Source organism: Arvicola amphibius, chromosome 2 (genome assembly GCF_903992535.2).
Source record: "Arvicola amphibius chromosome 2, mArvAmp1.2, whole genome shotgun sequence".
In the NCBI taxonomy this organism is placed as follows: Eukaryota; Metazoa; Chordata; class Mammalia; order Rodentia; family Cricetidae; genus Arvicola; species Arvicola amphibius.
In genome coordinates this window covers 109132484-109150310 of record NC_052048.2, presented here as the reverse complement: position 1 = coordinate 109150310, position 17827 = coordinate 109132484, and positions in this window count along the sequence as shown.

Below are 17827 nucleotides of genomic sequence, written 5' to 3'. Positions count from 1 at the left end.
CACAATATGTTCCTGTTCCTCATCTTGTAATAAATCCTTGAGGCCTGCTACTTAATAATTTATGACAAATGAATGTTATCATGCTGCAATTTGACATATTATAATATGTGCATGTGGCAGTCAATACATATTTAGGTTTCTTGATGGTCACTATACAAACAGGAAAAGCTACTTATCCTATGATAGCTTATTACTTAAAGTCTTTTTCATGTATGGAAATTCATAATTTATAACAATTGATAATAAATATAGATATATTAGTAAAATATTTTAACAATTTTGTTCTCAATGAAATATCAAGCATAAGACAGATATTCCTTATAATCATCAAAACAAGGAAATTATGGAGTATCTCAGTGGCTCCTTGAAAACATAATTTCATACCGGCAACAATTGCATAATTCACTGAATTATGCCCTTTTTTTCTAAATTTCTTGATTGTGGATGCCAGTAAGTAGACTGCCATAGATAGATTTTAAAATGATGGCACCAGAGAGACTTTTGCTAGTGTCAAATGGAAAAATCCTTGCATTGGATTATATAAACAACCCAACCCTCTTTTAATATGCCATCAGAGGCATGCATCTGTATTTTCAGAGTGAGAAATAGAAGCTTGATGACTCTCTAAAATTTTGGTGTGGTGTGTAGAACAGAAGAATGCCAGTTCAGATGATATCGTGGCTGCTGGTGCTCACCCAGATTTGGAATAAGATTGATGAACCTATTTTCCTTAACCTTCAATGTCATCAGTTTGCAGTCTGGAAATGAAGGAGAATACAGTGATGGTGGGTGGTTCCCAGTTTCTTGGGAGCTCTGCTGAATGATTCTATGAGACCCTGTGGATTTTATTACTCTGGATCCAGCCAAATAAAACGGGCTAATTTTTGCCCATACATCCATGCCATATCTTGGGACACATTAGTTAACTTTACCAATGTAGTGTTTCATCTGCTGTTGAAATGTAGGCCCTGGAGAACTGGGACATCACAAATTTCCCCTCTGTAGGGAAGAGACTTGTTGAAGAAATTAATCACTCTTTTAGAAGTAATGAGTGACTATAACTCCTTTTCAGTATATGAGGAAGAGTCAACAAAAGGTTTTACTACTCATATTCAGTATGTAAGGACTACAGCAACTCAAACATATCTTTAGAAGTTGATAACAGAAATGTAATTGGACTTAGGCAGAGGAAAAAAGACTCATACCTCACCCATCAAAAGAATATTTCTCTTGATTAGAAGGATGTTATAATAGATGTAATTTGACCAATTTTGTGTTACTGTTTAATGCTCATGCTAAAATTATAACCTGTTTTGTTCACTATAAAAATGTTACTGGTTGGATAAAGTTAGAGCTCAAATGAGAGGAATTTGGCATGAGGCTAATTAATCTGTAGATTTGATACATTTAACAAGGGAAATTTGGATTTTGATGCAGATGCAGCTAAAAATGCTAAGACATGCTGGACCAATTTAAAAATAGCCCACTTCATCTTGGTTATTATTTTCTTTCTTATTAGGATACATTGTAGCCATAGGAGCATGTGTATTACTAAGCATTATCTGCTTGCCTATGATTAGAAACTTGGCTCACATGTATGTGACATCTAGTTATGCACTCTCCTTTAAGCCTTTTTAAACAGAGGTTGGTAGTCAATGACACATAACATCTTTTTCCCTCCACTCAACCAAAGACAGGGCATGTGTGACAGAATGTGTGTACTGATGGTGTGATGTCTGAAATGTTAAAGAAGACAACCTAAGCCAGGCAAAGTTGTTTGTCCTATAGCAGAAGCTCAGGTATTAATAATTAAATTAAAAAGGAGATATCATGGAGATCCACTTAAATGGATCCATTTGGTTATGATTCTAGCCACACAGCATGGCTGGCAACTTCCACGTTCCAGGGGCATGCATATGTGAACAAATGCTCAGGTAAAATACCTAGCCACCCAGGGGACCTTAAAAGGCCCTGTGTGACCTCTATGCAGCATGGTTGCATCACCTACATACAATACCACTAAATAAGCCCGTTTGCACATGTGTGAGTTCTGTCATCTGTGTATAATGTAGCTATGCCATCCCCCCGTGTGCATGTACTAGACAGCCTTTAAAAGCTGGATGTGCCATCTTCAGCCCTCTCTTTCTGCACAACAACTTCCCCAGGCCTGTACATGTCTCCTTTAATAAACTTCTAAGTGCTTGTGTGTGTGTGTGCGTGTGTGTGTGTGTGTGTGTGTGTGTGTGCTTTGTGCTTCCTTCTCACTTGCTCCAGGTAATGTCAAATTCTACTTTGAATAAAGGTCAGAAAATTCAGACTTCTTCTTGCTCCTTTAAGGTTATATGAAAGGATTCTTGACCTAAGGCATGGTTATAGGATATCTTGTCTAAATAAAAGAATGTTTTGATCTATGGTGTGATTACTTAATGTTTGAGAATATGTGGAGGAAATTACTTAGTTTGTTCTTTGTGTCATGGCAAGGAAGTCCTATGCCTTTTTCCCTTTTGGACTGTAATATTTAAGAACATATAATAATTATCTTGAGATGGATCACAGTATTCAATGGATGCCCTACTGATTCTGTTGTCTCTTGACTATTTATTTATCAATCTTCCCTCCTCCCTCCAAGTATGAATGATTAAGTTGTGTCAGACTCTGAAATAGTCACAAGAGTTATTTACTTTATTTTATGTAGTGAGGAGCTGCGGGCAGGCCTGCTTTTAATCCTGCCTGGCTCCCGCACGACTAGCTTAAAACCTGAAATAACAACACATAAACTGTATTCATTTAAACACTGCCTGGCCCATTAGTTTCCACCTCTTATTAGCTAATTCTCACATCTTGCTTTAACCCATATTTAGTAATGTGTGTAGCACCACGAGGTGGTGTCTTACCTGGAAAGATTCAGCATGTCTGACCTGGTGTCTGGCTCCATGGAGTCTGTCTCAGAGAGGAGAGTCATGGCATCTGCCTGAGGCATCTGCCTCATTCCCAGCATCCTGTTCTGTCTACTCCACCCACCTATGTTCTGACCTATCAGGCCAAGCAGTTTCTTTATCAATTAACCAATGAAATCATCAGATAGAAGACACACCTACATCAATTTTACTATGTGAAAATGAACTTAATGACAAAATTGTTCCCTTTTTCTTTCCTTACTCTATCCCGTATCTTGAACTTTTTCACCTTGCTATCTCTCAAATGCTTGATCTTTATTCTTAACATGTTTATACACACAAATATCTATTTACCTATCTAATTATATACACATATTACTAATTTATTGCATACATATGCATAATCCTTACTTGCTATATGTGTGTTTGTATATGTATTCCCAAGTACAAAGATACAACCAGCTCTGTACATATATCTTTACCTCTATATAGAGAATTTCTGAATTGACTATGTGGAATTGGAATTTAAAGCATAAAAGCACCTTGAAAAGCAGTTTTAATTTCTCTGAAAATATACAAAAATAGCAGAAAATTTTAAAGAAAAGATAATTATAAAAAAGAAGGAAAGGTAAAATTTTATAATTATAAGCAATAATAAATAAATAAAAATTTTACTGGATACTAAACAATTATACAAAATACTATTGCAAACATGAGAAGAGATTAATATTTATTTCATCTGAAGAAGTTATAAATAATTATTTCTATCAATCATACATAATTTGACATTAATTTATCCCACCCCTAAGATTTATCAATGATTTAACTATATTTATTGGAAAATTTAAGAAATTAACATTTATTTGTTATATCTTTTTTAGTACTCATAAAATAATGGAAATGTTAATATCGTTGAATACTATTTTGCTTGGACTTTTTAGTTCATTTTTAAATACTGTAAGTAATGCTTACCACCACAGTTTTTTACAATTAAACAAATCCCAGGTTGTGACCTTTAGTTTCTCACTTGAAAGGGAAAGTGATTACTGTTGAAATGATCCTTTCTATTTACTACTGTACATTCACTAGAGGTATAAGTAGTGAGGATGTTGAGAAGGTAGAGTGTAGGCTACACATTCATGAAGAGGGATGAATATCTTGAAGTATTTGACTACTACAGGAACTATTATAAGGGTACATAATAGTACATAATGCTCCATCATTTTGAAAATGAGCCTACTTCTCTTGCCCAGAAATAGGGGTAGGAAGACAATCTGAAAACAAAACAATAAGTTTCTTCCAATCTGTTACCTAACTCTGTGTGAAATAGAACTGAGAAAGCAGAAGGGTTGGCAGTCAAGTTCTTCTCAATAAACATTTTCTCATTTGGTTGGCAAGTATATAAATTTCTATTGCCTTAATAAACAAATGGATTAATTTAAGGTATAAGAGTTAGTTAATAAGACTCCTGGGCTTATGAAGTATTTTAATTAATATAGATTCTGTGTGATTAGTTCATATCTGGGCCCCCAGAAACAAACAACCAGTCTCTGTCTATAGAAAGGTGCACACCAAAAGTTTCAGGGTGCTGCCTGTCACCCACTTCAGGTCTGGATGCTTGTGTTCCCATCAGGGCAGAAGGAAAGTAGCTGAGACCTTGCCTGTGGATCAGTGCTCCCTGCCCCTACCTGGGCAAGTAACAGGACTGGGTCTGCAAGGAGAGCATGTCAGCTTCCTGCCCCCATACATAGAGATATTTCAGGCCACACAATTGCTGCATGGCAGATTTAGCTTTTCTCAGATAAAAAGAATTTTATGCTGCACAGTGCTACCAAGAATTGAGGTGCTGATTGCTCCCACACAGCAGTCTAAGAGGTGGTCGTGAAATACTTACACCATATTGAAAGCTTGAGAGAGGCAGAGCCAGCATTCAGGGCTTCTGTTGCCAAGCTGCATACAATTTAAAAAGCACTCCTTGTCAGGAAAAGATTACTGATACTCAATAAAGACAGATTAATTTAAAAAGACCTCTGAACAGGTCACAGTGTTGGACAAATGTATGTAGACTTGGGAGAAAGAGGAAAAAGAGTATAGAAAGTGATACTATAAATGAGTACAGACAGTCATAGATTAAAGGAATAAATATAATAAAATAAATATTAATCATGTAGAAAAAGTAAATAATTGAAAATAAGCCATGAAATTTGGAAAATACACAGAGTCTGGATTATATATATTATTGTGTTTTTTTAATTTTTTGACTGTGAAGAAGTAGAGACATTTCAATGTATACAGTGCTAAATTAAACAAGATTATATATATATATATATATATATATATATATATATATATATATATATTACCTTGACTTCAAATTTGGGTCTAAGGATATGTTGCTTTTGGAAAGAGGTTCTTCATTTGTTTCCACAGATAAAAAGTACATGTGGATTCTTTTCAGGCTAATGTGGTTTGATGGACCTAGACCCCCTGTAAGGTCACTGTGAAGCCCCCAAAATACTTTTGCCAATAAAAAACAAGAAGCAGTTTTTAGAAAACTATGCTCAAATTCACAAATATAGTTTATGAATGTTTGAATGTTTGTTTACATTTAAAGGGGGATAGGATATAGACATCAATATTTTGCATTGGTATGGATCCTGGTTTATTGATAAGATTTTATATATATATATATATATATATATATATATATATATAATTTCCCTCCTTGATTAAGGTATTTAAAAATGTAATGCATAATTAAGAAATACAGGTTAACAGATAATCATTTTTAATAGTCAACCATGTAGTCATGTTAGTTATGTTTTCTAAATGTACAAAAATATAATCCCCATGGATATATATTCTTCAAATCTTTCAAAGACTAACAGAATAAGGCATTAAAATGTTTTAAAAACTTAGGACTTTTCATGATGAGACTCATCTGTTCCTGGCAACACCAATTACTTAAAGAGAATTATGGCCATTGAAGAAGGCTCCTCATGGTGTTGATTAGCCATTTGGGCAAGAAACTGCTCTTGCCTGGACTGCCTCATGTTATGCTATATGAACTGAACAGGCAGGACCCACAGAAAAATGATTGTTAAATTTGGCAAAAGGAGGTAAGGTGATCCTTTGGGGTTCCTGTTTCATAAGAGAACTGCCAGACATTTTGCAGGACACATAAAAAAAATAACTGATAAGCTTTGGCAGTTCAAGACATAAAAGATCTTCAAGTATCCTGCTTCATGAAAAAGTCTGCCAGATACTATGGGCTCATAGGATAAAGATGGATGGGTCTATGTTACAGAAAAACTTTGGGTTACTGTTCAGGCAACAAAATATCTCTGTCAATTCTAAAGTTTTGGAAGTTGCTTATAATGCACTTCCTGTTTACCTATGTAATATATTTTTCTGCAATCTTTGAGGGAGTTTAATAAAGTTAGCTATTATTATAAAAGATAGATTAGATATAAAACCTTAGACTCACAAAGATAGAATAAATGTTATATTATTTTCTTTAATTTGCCAAATGTAAATGGACAAAACATTGCAACTATAATTCTCGCTTGATAATTGTTTTGTTGTATATAATTTTGCTATGTTAAATTTAAAACCTTCCTTTGTATTTGGACTGCACAGAGGAAATGGTGTTGGAAGTTCTTCTGTATATGTGTTGCTTTTATTGGTTAATGAATAAAGCAACTTTGGCCAACAGCAGGGAAGAATAAATTAAGGTGAGAGTTACAAGCAGATACAGGAGGAAAGAAGGTGTATTCAGAGAGATGTCATATACCAGCTGAAGGAGACAGACATATCCAGAACCTAACAGTAAACCACAGGCCTCATAGTAAAATACAAAATCATTGAAATTGTAGAATTTAAAATGAAAGAGCTAGTTAGGAATGCACTAGAGTTACAGGCCAAACAATGTTGCAATTAATATAGTTTTTGTGTGATTATTTTGGGTCTGGGAAGCTGGGAAATGAAGAAGACGCCTCTGTCTACATATATAGCAGCCCCTGAAGAAAGGACATGGGTTTTTCTTTAATTTATTCTTAATAGTAATTCTTAATAATAATATTTTCTATCTAATATAATATACTTTAAATGTGATAATTGCTATATGCACTTTACATCTATTGAACATTATTGAATAAGAAAATGCATGTCTTCTATTAGGTACTCTTTGACAACTGTTTGTGCAGTTTAGGCTTAAACTTGAGATAGAGTATTAAGTTACAAACCCAGAAAAGGGAAATAATGGTAAAATGATGTTTTCTGGTTTTAGAGAAATTCTGTATAACAGAAAAACATTTTTCCTTCAGATGTGCATTCATGATTTTAGATGAAGGAAACATGAATTCTATACACTAAAGTAAAAGGTTAAAATATAAAGAACAGTGTGTGAGTATTCAATTTTAACTAATGTTATATATTTGTAAATGATGGAAGGCTTAACTTAGCATACCACGTGTAAAAGGAATAGTGACACTTTGAAACTCATCAATGAAAACATTCTGATATCTAGATGATGGTGGAAAAGTAACAAAAACAAATGCAAATATTCTTAAAATAAAATACTTTTGTGGTGTTCTAAAAAATAACAGTTTGCATTAGTCATTCTTACAGACCCAGTGTTATAACGATACACACTTAAGTGATAAACAGGGACTTTAGTTAGCTCCATGGATGCCACCACAAATGTAAGAAAAACAAGACTATTGCAGCCTATATTTCTGTGTCCTGGAAGCAAGGTTTCCACTGTTGAGAATAAAATGAGAAACATAAAATGAGAAACAAAATAGCAAAAATATATTAATATATCAATGTACCTTCATATTGTCTCAGAATTAACAGCAGCATTCAACTGAGAAGAGAGTGCAATATAACACATGCATTGAAACGTCATATTGCAGAGTGTTCCTTTAGACTCTGTGAAGATGATTGTTTTAATAAAGAATTGAATATCCAATAGCTAGGTAGAAGGAGGTTAGGTGGGAGTTCTGGGGACAGAGACAAATAGAAAAAGAAGGAAGTTGGAGTCACCAACCTGACCTGGAGGAAACAGGATGGGCAAAACAGAATAAAGGCAAAGCCACATAGAAGAACAAAGATTAAAAGATATGTGTTAATTTAGGTTGTAAGAACTAGTTAATAATAAGCATAAGCTAAAGCTGTGATTACATAATCAATAATAACTCTCTGTGCTGTTTTATATGAGCAGGAAGCCCACAGAAAAATTCATCTACAAAGTCAGAGGGGAGAAACAGCCACATGCCCCATTTAATTCTCATCAGCTTTGAAATATTTTCTCTACTGGAGCCCTTGATTTTGGTAGTTGTTAATTTGTCTATCAAATCATAAACCTTTTTATTAAGGAATAGGAGAAGAGGACATCGTTGTCTGAAACTGCATCTTGATTCCTGGTGCCATGACTGAAACTGTCCTTGATATGCCATGGCTTCTGCTGCAAAAGAAATGGATTATGGAAGTCAGTAGACAACACAAGAACATTTCTAACTTGTTTTATTGAACATTAGCTATAATGATTCACATATCTCATTAACATACCACTGAATCATATACTTTAAAATGGTGAATTATTAGGTTGTGAGTTCTACCTTGAAAAATCTATATAAAGAAAAGAAGAGATTAAAAAAAATGAGAGAAAAGAAATAAAACAAGATGACCTGAATAATGGTCTATAGTCACTCAGTGAGTTCTCAATATTGTGGGGACTGGAAAACAAAGTACTATACATTTAAGTCACAAAAATTTGAAGGATATAAAAAATATACTGTCTTAGAAATTAAAAATGACTCACTAACAGGAGGCAATATTATAATGCTTTATATCAGACAACAAAAGACATGAGAGGAATAGTGTGTATTTGATAAAGTGTTGAAGTCTAGAATATGGGAAGACATTTAATATCCCAAATATGCAATAAAGAAAACTGCTGGATGCTTCTGAAACATGATTCTATAAACAATTCAGGCAATTATAATTTACTTGCAATTCTACACTATTTTTTTGTTTTGATTCATTACAAGATATATTTCCTACACTCTCAATTAGGTTTGCAATGGCTATATAACAGAGTAATAATTCTAAGACCAGAATTGTTTTTTAAAAAATAGATGATTAAATTCCTAGTTAATTGGAATAGAGGTACAGCAATTTATTGGGAGAGCAGATAACATAAATGTATTGAAACATGATAAATACTTCATTGGGTTTTCATACACCCATTTCTATTTAATTATAACTAAATCACCAGTATTTATTGTCAAGTTGGAAACACATTAAAATAATAGCCTAGTTAATAGTGAATTAAAGTGTAATCCTATGGAAGTGCCAACATAAAAATAAATGAATCAAATAGGAATAAATTTGTCACTATAAGTACTACCAGGTTTATTATAATTATAACACTATTTCAATATGAAATGCATAAACATTTTAAGAACAACACACTAAAAATGGGGAATAGTAAATGCATTTAAAAATTAATTTTGCTACCCCAGTAATTCTTTATATCAGTATTTTGTTCCATACCACTTTTCATTTGAACCATTTTATGCTACATTCTGAGTCCCTACCTAAAGTTTATTTCAAGTAAAAATGATGTATGTCCAATTTAAAGTGGCCAGATTAAAATATTCATCACTATAATGAAAAAAATAACATTATTTTTGGCTTTCTTTTTATTATTATTTTATTTTATTACTTTAAAAAACACCGATGCAAATTCCCACTCCCTCCCCCTCTTCCCACTCCCCTCTTTCTCCCTCCATACACCCTCCCATCCCACCCCCTCCAATGCCCTGTGGCAAGTGCAAGGCTCTACCTACTACATCTTGGTTAAGCAAGGTATACATCCAAAGAGAAAAGGATCCCAAACAACCAGTACATACAATAGAGACAAATCACAATGCCACTGTCAGTGGCCCCATCTTCCCACATTCAGTCAACCACATTCAGTGGGACTAGTTTGATCCCATGCTCATTCACTACCAGTTCAGTTGAAGTTGGTGAGCTCTCATTAGCTCAGGCAAACTGTCTCAGTGGGTGAACCTCTCATGGTTTTGACTTCCTTGCTCATACTCCCACTCCTTCCACTCATCAACTGGTCCTTGTCAGCTCAGTCCACTGTTCCTATGTGGATCTCTGCCTCTGTTTCCATCTGTTGTTGGACAAAGCTTCTATGGTGATATTTAAGATAATAATCAGTCTGATTACAGGACAAGGCAAAGTTCAGGCACCCTTTCCTCTATTGCTTAGGGTCTTATCTGGGGTCATCCTTGTAGATTCCAGGGATTTTTTTTTCTCCAGCCAGGTTTCTTGCTAACTCCATAATGGCTCCCTCAATCAAGAGATCTCTTTCCTTGCTCTAATATCTATCCTTCCTCCTTCTCTACTGCCCATTCCCTCAAGTTCTTCTCAGCCCTCCCCTTCTTTGCTTTCTCCTATCCACAGCCCTCGTGCTGCCAAATTTTGTCATGTGATTTTCTCTGTTTCCAATTTCCTGGTGGGTTTATATGTTTTTCTTTGGGTTCACCTTATTACTTAGCTTCTCTAGGATTATGAACTATAGGCTCAATGTGCTTTGTTTATGGCTAGTATTAACTTATTAGAGAGTACATACCATAATCATATCTTTGCATAGGGTTACCTCACTCAGGATAGAGTTTTCTAATACCATTCATTTGTATGCAAAATTTAGTTGAGGGGCATTAAGTTGTTTCCAGGTTCTGGCTATTGCAAATAATGCTGCTATGAACATAGCTGAACACTTGTTTTGGTAGTATGATTGAGCATTTTTGGGGGGTATATTTCCAAGAGTGGTATTGCTGGATCCTGAGGTAGGTTGACTCCCAATTTTCTGAGAAGCCGCCACACTGATTTTCAAAGTGGTTGCACAACTTTACATTCCCACCAGCAATGGATAAGTGTGCCCCTTACTCACATCCTCTCCAGCATAAGCTATTAATAGTGTTTTGATCTTAGCCATTCTGACAGGTGTGAGATGGTATCTCAGAGTTGTTTTGATTTGCATATCTCTGATAACTAATAAAGTTGAACATGTCCTTGAGTATCTTTTGGCCATTTGAAATTCTAGTGAAAATTCTCTGTTTAGTTCAGTACACCATATTTTAATTTGGTTATTTTATTGTCTCAACTGAGACTATCCCTCACAGACATGCCCACAGGCCAACCCAATGGAGACAAAACATCATGGATACGCTCTTCCCAGGTGATCCTAGACTGTGCCAACCTGACAACTGCAGCTAACCATCACAAAAACCACATTAGAATGTCATGCAATAGGGTAAATTACACAATGCTACCTTGGGTCTTCTAGAATGAAAGTGAACGCCGTATGAAACATATATGCCATTTATTATTCCTCCTTGGTGAAGTGGCTAAAATGTTTTCATTTTTTAAAATTTGTTACCCTGTGGGCATGTCTGTGAGGGATAGTCTCAGTTAAGTAAGTTGATGTGAGAAGACCCTGCCCACTTTGGGTGGCACAATTTCCTAGGCAAGAGTTCCTGAACTGTTAAGAATAGAGAAGCTGTGCAGAGCACAATTGTTTCTCTCTGTTCTCCACTGTGGATGTGATATGACAAGCTGTCTGAAGTTCCTGCCTTGATTTTCCCATCATGATGCACTGTGCCCTGGAACTGTAAGCTGAAATAAATCTCCTTTCTCCCAAAAAAAAAAAAAAAAAATTCTTTGTTTGGTTTTTCGAGACAGGGTTTCTCTGCAGCTTTTTTAGAACCTGTCCTGGAACTAGCACTTGTAGACCAGGCTGGCCTCGAACTCACAGAGATCCGCCTGCCTCTGCCTCCCGAGTGCTGGGATTAAAGGTGTGTGCCACCACCGCCAGGCAAAAAAAAAAAAAAAAAGAATTTTATTGTCTCATTTCTTGAGTTCTTAATATAATTTGGAGATCAGTCCTTTGTCTGATTTGGGGTTGCTGAAGATCTTTTCCCGTTCAGTAGCCTACCTTTTTGGTTTTGTTTTTTTTTTTTTTCTGTTTCATTTGCTTTACAGAAGATTCTCAGTTTAAGGCAGTCCCATTTATTTATTTTTGCTCCTATTGCCTGTGTTACTTGGGTTATATATTAGAAGTAGTCCCCTGCGCTCATGCATTGAAGGCTACTTTCCAGTTTCTTCTCTATCAGGTTCAGTGTGGTCAGTTTTATATTTAGGTCTTTAATCCATTTGGACTTGAGATTTGTGCGTGGTGATAGATATGGATTTATTCTTATTCTGTTCTGGGTTGACATCCAGTTATGACAGCACTATTTGATAAAGATGCTTTCTTTTTTTTCCATTGTATAATTTTATAAATTCATTTTATAATGAATTGAGTCCATTGATATTAACCAATATTAATGACCAGTTGTTGTTAACTCTGGTTATTTTTCAGTAGTAGTGTTTGTGTGTGCTTTTATTCATGTTATTCTGGTGGGAGATATCAGATGTCTAGCTTCCTTGGGTTGAGGTTTTCCTTCTAGTACTTTCCATAAGGCTGGGTTTGTGGGTACATATTGTTTAAATCTACTTTTGTCATGGAATATCTTGTTTTCTGCATTGATGGTGAATAAAAGCTTTGCTGGGTTTTGTAGTCTGAGCTTGCATCCATGGTCTTTAAGTGTCTGTAGCACATCTATCCTGGACCTTCTGGTGTTCATGGATTTTATTGAGAAGTCAGGTGTAATTCTGATAGTTTTACCTTTATATGTTACTTGATATTTTTCCTTTGTAGTTATTAATGTTTTTTGTCTATGTTTTGTGTTTTGATTATTATATTATGAGGGGATTTCTTTTAATCCAGTCTATTTGGTGTTCTGTAAGCTTCTTGTACCTTCATAGGCATATCGTTCTTTAGGTTGGGAAAGTTTTCTTCTATAGTTTTGTTGAATATATTTTCTGTGCCTTTGAGCTGGATTTCTTCTCCTTCTTCTGCTTCTATTATTCTTAGGTTTGTTCTTTTCATGGTGTCTCAGATTTCCTAAGTGTATTATGTTAAGAATTTGTTTGATTTAATGATTTATTTGACCAATGAGTCTATTTCCTCTATAGTACCTTCAGTGCCTGAGATTCTTCTATCTCTTATATTATTTTGGTTTTACTTGTCTCTGTAGTTCCTGTTATTAACCCAGATTTTCCATATTCAGAATTCTCTTGGTTTGTGTTTTCTTTATTTTCTCAGTTTTAGTCTTCAAGTCTTGAACTGTTTCCTTCACCTGTTTTATTGCTTTTTCTAAGTTTTCTTGGGTATCTTTGAGGGATTTATTAGTTTCTTCCCTCTTTTTGTTTGCTTCTCCTCCATTTCTTTAAGGGAGTTTTCCACTTCCTCTTTAAAGGTCTTTATCATTTTCATAAAACTACATTTAAAATCATTTTTATCTACTTCTTCTGGGTTAGGATGGTCAAAACTTCTTTTTGTGTATCTGCTAGGTTCTGGTGTTACCATGTTGTCTTTTAGGATGTTGCAGGAATTCTTGCATCGGCACCTGCCCATCCCTTCCTTCAAATGAGGCCAGCAGTGTCTTGGCATTGTGGTCCAATCCCTTGCTCTGACTGTCTGAGTACTTGGGAGTTTTTCTTGGTCTGTCCTCTTCTATGTCTCCTCGGTATTGGAGCAAGCTGTGTTTCAGGGTTCTTCGGACCTCAAAGGAGAAAAGGTGGGTTTGGTGGCAGAGTGGGTTGGGTGATAGCCCAGCCAGCAGAAAAACTCCCTGCTGCCTGTCTAGAAAAGCCAAGGGAGTTGGTGAGGGCTCCCTGGGTTTTGTCCCACTGGAGAGGTACCAGAGTGTGGGACATCTGCTGTCTGGCCCTGTGGCCACTGATTCACCTCTTAGGTCCCCTCAGTATTGGAGCAAGCTCTGCTGCTGTGTTCCATGGACCTCACAGGTATAAAGGTGAGTAAAACACACCACTCTATACTGGAAAAATAGCACTTTTTAATTCTATTTATGAGTTCTGCTTTGTCTAGAAAATAAACTTTCTAGAACCATATGGCTAAGGAAGTGAGAAATTTATCCATGCTCCATCACTTTCATGAAGACTCTGTATTATTTCTCTTCGGATAAATTAGTTGTAGTATAAAACGCTCACTGTTCAACTCCAAGATTTCAATTTATATGACACTTATTAATCTTTGGCTCTCTTTTAAGTTCACCTAAACTGACAACAAATTCATACACTAGGATGCAAATGATTCAGTGAGTTTTTACTCTTTAAATTTTTTTTTTTTTTTTTTTATCGAGACAGGGTTTCTCTGCAGCTTTAGAGCCTGTCCTGGAGCTAGCTCTTGTAGACCAGGCTGGTCTCGAACTCTGCCTCCCGAGTGCTGGGATTAAAGGCGTGCGCCACCACCGCCCGGCCCTCTTTTAACTTTTTAAAAGTTCTTTATTTGTAATTTTCTCATACATTATACAGATGTTTTCCGTTCTCCCGGATCCTTTCCACCTCCCAGTACTCAACCTTATTCTCTCTCTCTCCCTCTCTCTCCCTCTCTCTCCGTCTCTCTCCGTCTCTCTCTGTCTCTGTCTCTGTCTCTCTCTCTCTGTCTCTGTGTGTGTGTGTGTGTGTGTCCCTCTCTCTCCCTCTCTCTCCCTCTCTCTCCGTCTCTCTCTGTCTATCTCTCTCTCACTCTCTCTCTCTCTCTCTCTCTCCCGCTCTCTCTTGTGTGTGTGTGTGTGTGTGTGTGTGTGCACAAATGCATGTATATATGGGAGTGCTTGCGTTTGTATTCACATATAGAGGCAAACAATTCACATCACCTATCTTCTTCTGTCTATTCCACTTCATGTTTTGAGACAGTGCCTCTCACTGATTACGGTTACAAATGCACTGTCTGGCCATTGCACCCCTAGTATTCACATATCTCCTTTTTTCCAGTGCTGGAGTTACAAAAACATGCAAGCATATGCAACTTTTACCTATATGCTTGGGTCCACATGATTGCATAGTATACACATCAGCCACTGACTCATCTCCCTAGTCTGAATTTTCTTTTTTTGACAGAGGATTTAAAATGTGGTATTTCCCAAAGACATTTTTCAAGATAATATTTCTTTTCAAAAATTAATATCAAAATCCCCAAAACTACCTACGAAGCATTAGATTTCACCTCACCATAACACCTTTCTTCTATTTTATGTATATTTTTGTTGATTTTAAAATACATACATATATATGCGTATTTTTCTAATACTCACAGAAATGAATCAATTATGTAAAGAAATAGTGAACAGAAAGCTTTATAAAAACTGGAGTCTTGCCCTTTGGTCTGGGCTGCAACCCTGGGCTCCCTGGAATCCCTGATCCTGTGCCCTGACATTCCATCTGAACTGGGGTCAGACTCTGGCCTCCAGGCAGGTCTGAGGATTCCTGCGGAGGGGTGCGGGCTCCTTCAGATTGTGCTGCCAGGTTCGCTGTGTGGTATTCCATCCCGCCCTGCCCCCACCTTGGCCCTTTGGTCTGGGCTGCAACCCTGGGCTCCCTGGAATCCCTGATCCTGTGCCCTGACATTCCATCTAAACTGGTGAGTGAATGCGGACCCTGGGGCAACCTGGCCTGGAAGAGAGCACAGACCCCCTACCCCCACTTCCCTCTGCAGGCTTGTGTCCCTTTCTCCCATCCCCGTGTCTCCCAAGTTTTCCCTAGTGTTCTCAGGTGTCCTGCTCCTGTTCTAAGGCCATCCACCCAAAGGGGTCAGACTCTGGCCTCCAGGCAGGTCTGAGGATTCCTGCAGAGGGGTGCGGGCTCCTTCAGATTGTGCTGCCAGGGTTCTCAGGAGTCCTGCTCCTGCTCTAAGGCCATCCACCCAGAGGAGTCAGACTCTGGCCTCCAGGCAGGTCTGAGGATTCCTGCAAGGGAGTGCGGGCTTCTTCAGATTGTGACTCAAGGAATAGGTCCCCCTCTGGCACTGGGGAGATCCAACCAGTTTCAGTCACAGCAAAGATTGGTCTAGGACACCAAACGCCTCCGGGCTCCTTTTGAAGGAAGAGATGGGCAGGCGCCAACGCAGGAGCTCCCCCAACAACATGAAAGGCAACATGACATCACCACAAGCCAGACATCCCGAAACAACAAGAATTGAACACCCTACCCCAGAAGATATAGAAGAAACCGACCTTAAACAGTACTTTATGAAAATAATAGAGGACCTTAAACAGGAGGTAAAAAACTGCCATAAAGAAATGGAGATGACAAACAAAAAGGTAGACGAAATAAATAAATCTCTCAAAGATACCCAAGAAAAACAAGAAAAAGCAATCAAACAGGTAAGGGAAACAGTACAAGACCTGATAAATGAAATGGAGGTATTGAAGAAAACACAATCTGAGGGACGACTGGAAATGGAAACTCTGAGTAAACGAACAGAAACTTCAGAGACAAGTATTTCCAACCGAATACAAGAGATGGAAGAAAGAATCTCAGACTCTGAAGATACTATAGAGGAAATAAACTCACAGATTAAAGAACTAAACAAATCTAACAAATTCTTAACACAAAACATTCAGGAAATCTGGGACACCATGAAAAGACCAAACCTAAGAATAATTGGGGTAGAAGAAGGAGAAGAATTACAACTCAAAGGCCCAGAAAACATATTCAACAAAATTATAGAAGAAAACTTCCCCAACCTAAAGAAGGATGTTCCTATGAAGGTACAAGAAGCCTACAGAACACCAAATAGACTGGATCAAAAGAAAGCATCCCCATGCCATATAATAATCAAAACACAAAACATACAGAATAAAGAACAGATATTAAGAGCTGCAAAGGAAAAAGGTCAAGTAACATATAAAGGGAAACCTATCAGAATTACACCTGATTTCTCAATGGAAACCATGAAAGCCAGAAGAGCTTGGATAGATGTGCTACAGACACTAAGGGAACATGGATGCAAGCCTAGACTATTATACCCAGCAAAGCTTGCATTCACCATTGATGGAGAAAACAAGATATTCCAGGACAAAAACAGATTTAAACAATACGCAGCCACAAATCCAGACTTGCAGAAAGGAATAGAAGGAAAATCACAAACCAAGGAGTCCAACAATGCCCACAATAACTCAGGCATCTAGCGACCCTTCACCAGCACAACTAGAAGAAGGAAAACACACAAACTCTACTACTAAAAATGACTGAAGTTAACAACCACTGGTCATTAATATCACTTAATATCAATGGACTCAATTCACCTATAAAAAGGCACAGGCTAAGAGACTGGATACGAAAACAGAATCCAACATTTTGCTGTTTACAAGAAACACACCTCAACCACAAAGACAGACACCTACTCAGAGTAAAGGGTTGGGAAAAGGTTTATCAAGCAAATGGCCCTAAGAAACAAGCGGGTGTGGCCATACTAATTTCCAACAAAGTTGACTTCAAACTAAAATCAATCAGAAGAGATGGAAAGGGACACTTTATACTCATAACAGGAAAAATCCATCAGAATGAAGTCTCAATCCTGAACATCTATGCCCCTAATATAAAAGCTCCCACTTATGTAAAAGAAACACTTCTAGAACTCAAGGCAGCCATCAAACCACACACACTAATAGTTGGAGACTTCAACACTCCTCTCTCACCAATGGACAGGTCAATCAGACAGAAACCTAACAGAGAATTGAAAGACTTAATGGAGGTAATGAACCAAATGGACTTAACAGACATCTATAGAACATTCCACCCAAATAGGAAAGAATATACCTTCTTCTCTGCGGCTCATGGAACCTTTTCGAAAATTGACCATATACTTGGTAACAAAGCAAACTTCCACAGTTACAAAAAATATTAATAACCACCTGTGTCTTATCGGATCACCATGGATTAAAATTAGAATTCAACAACAATGCTACCCCCAGAAAGCCCACAAACTCATGGAAACTGAACAG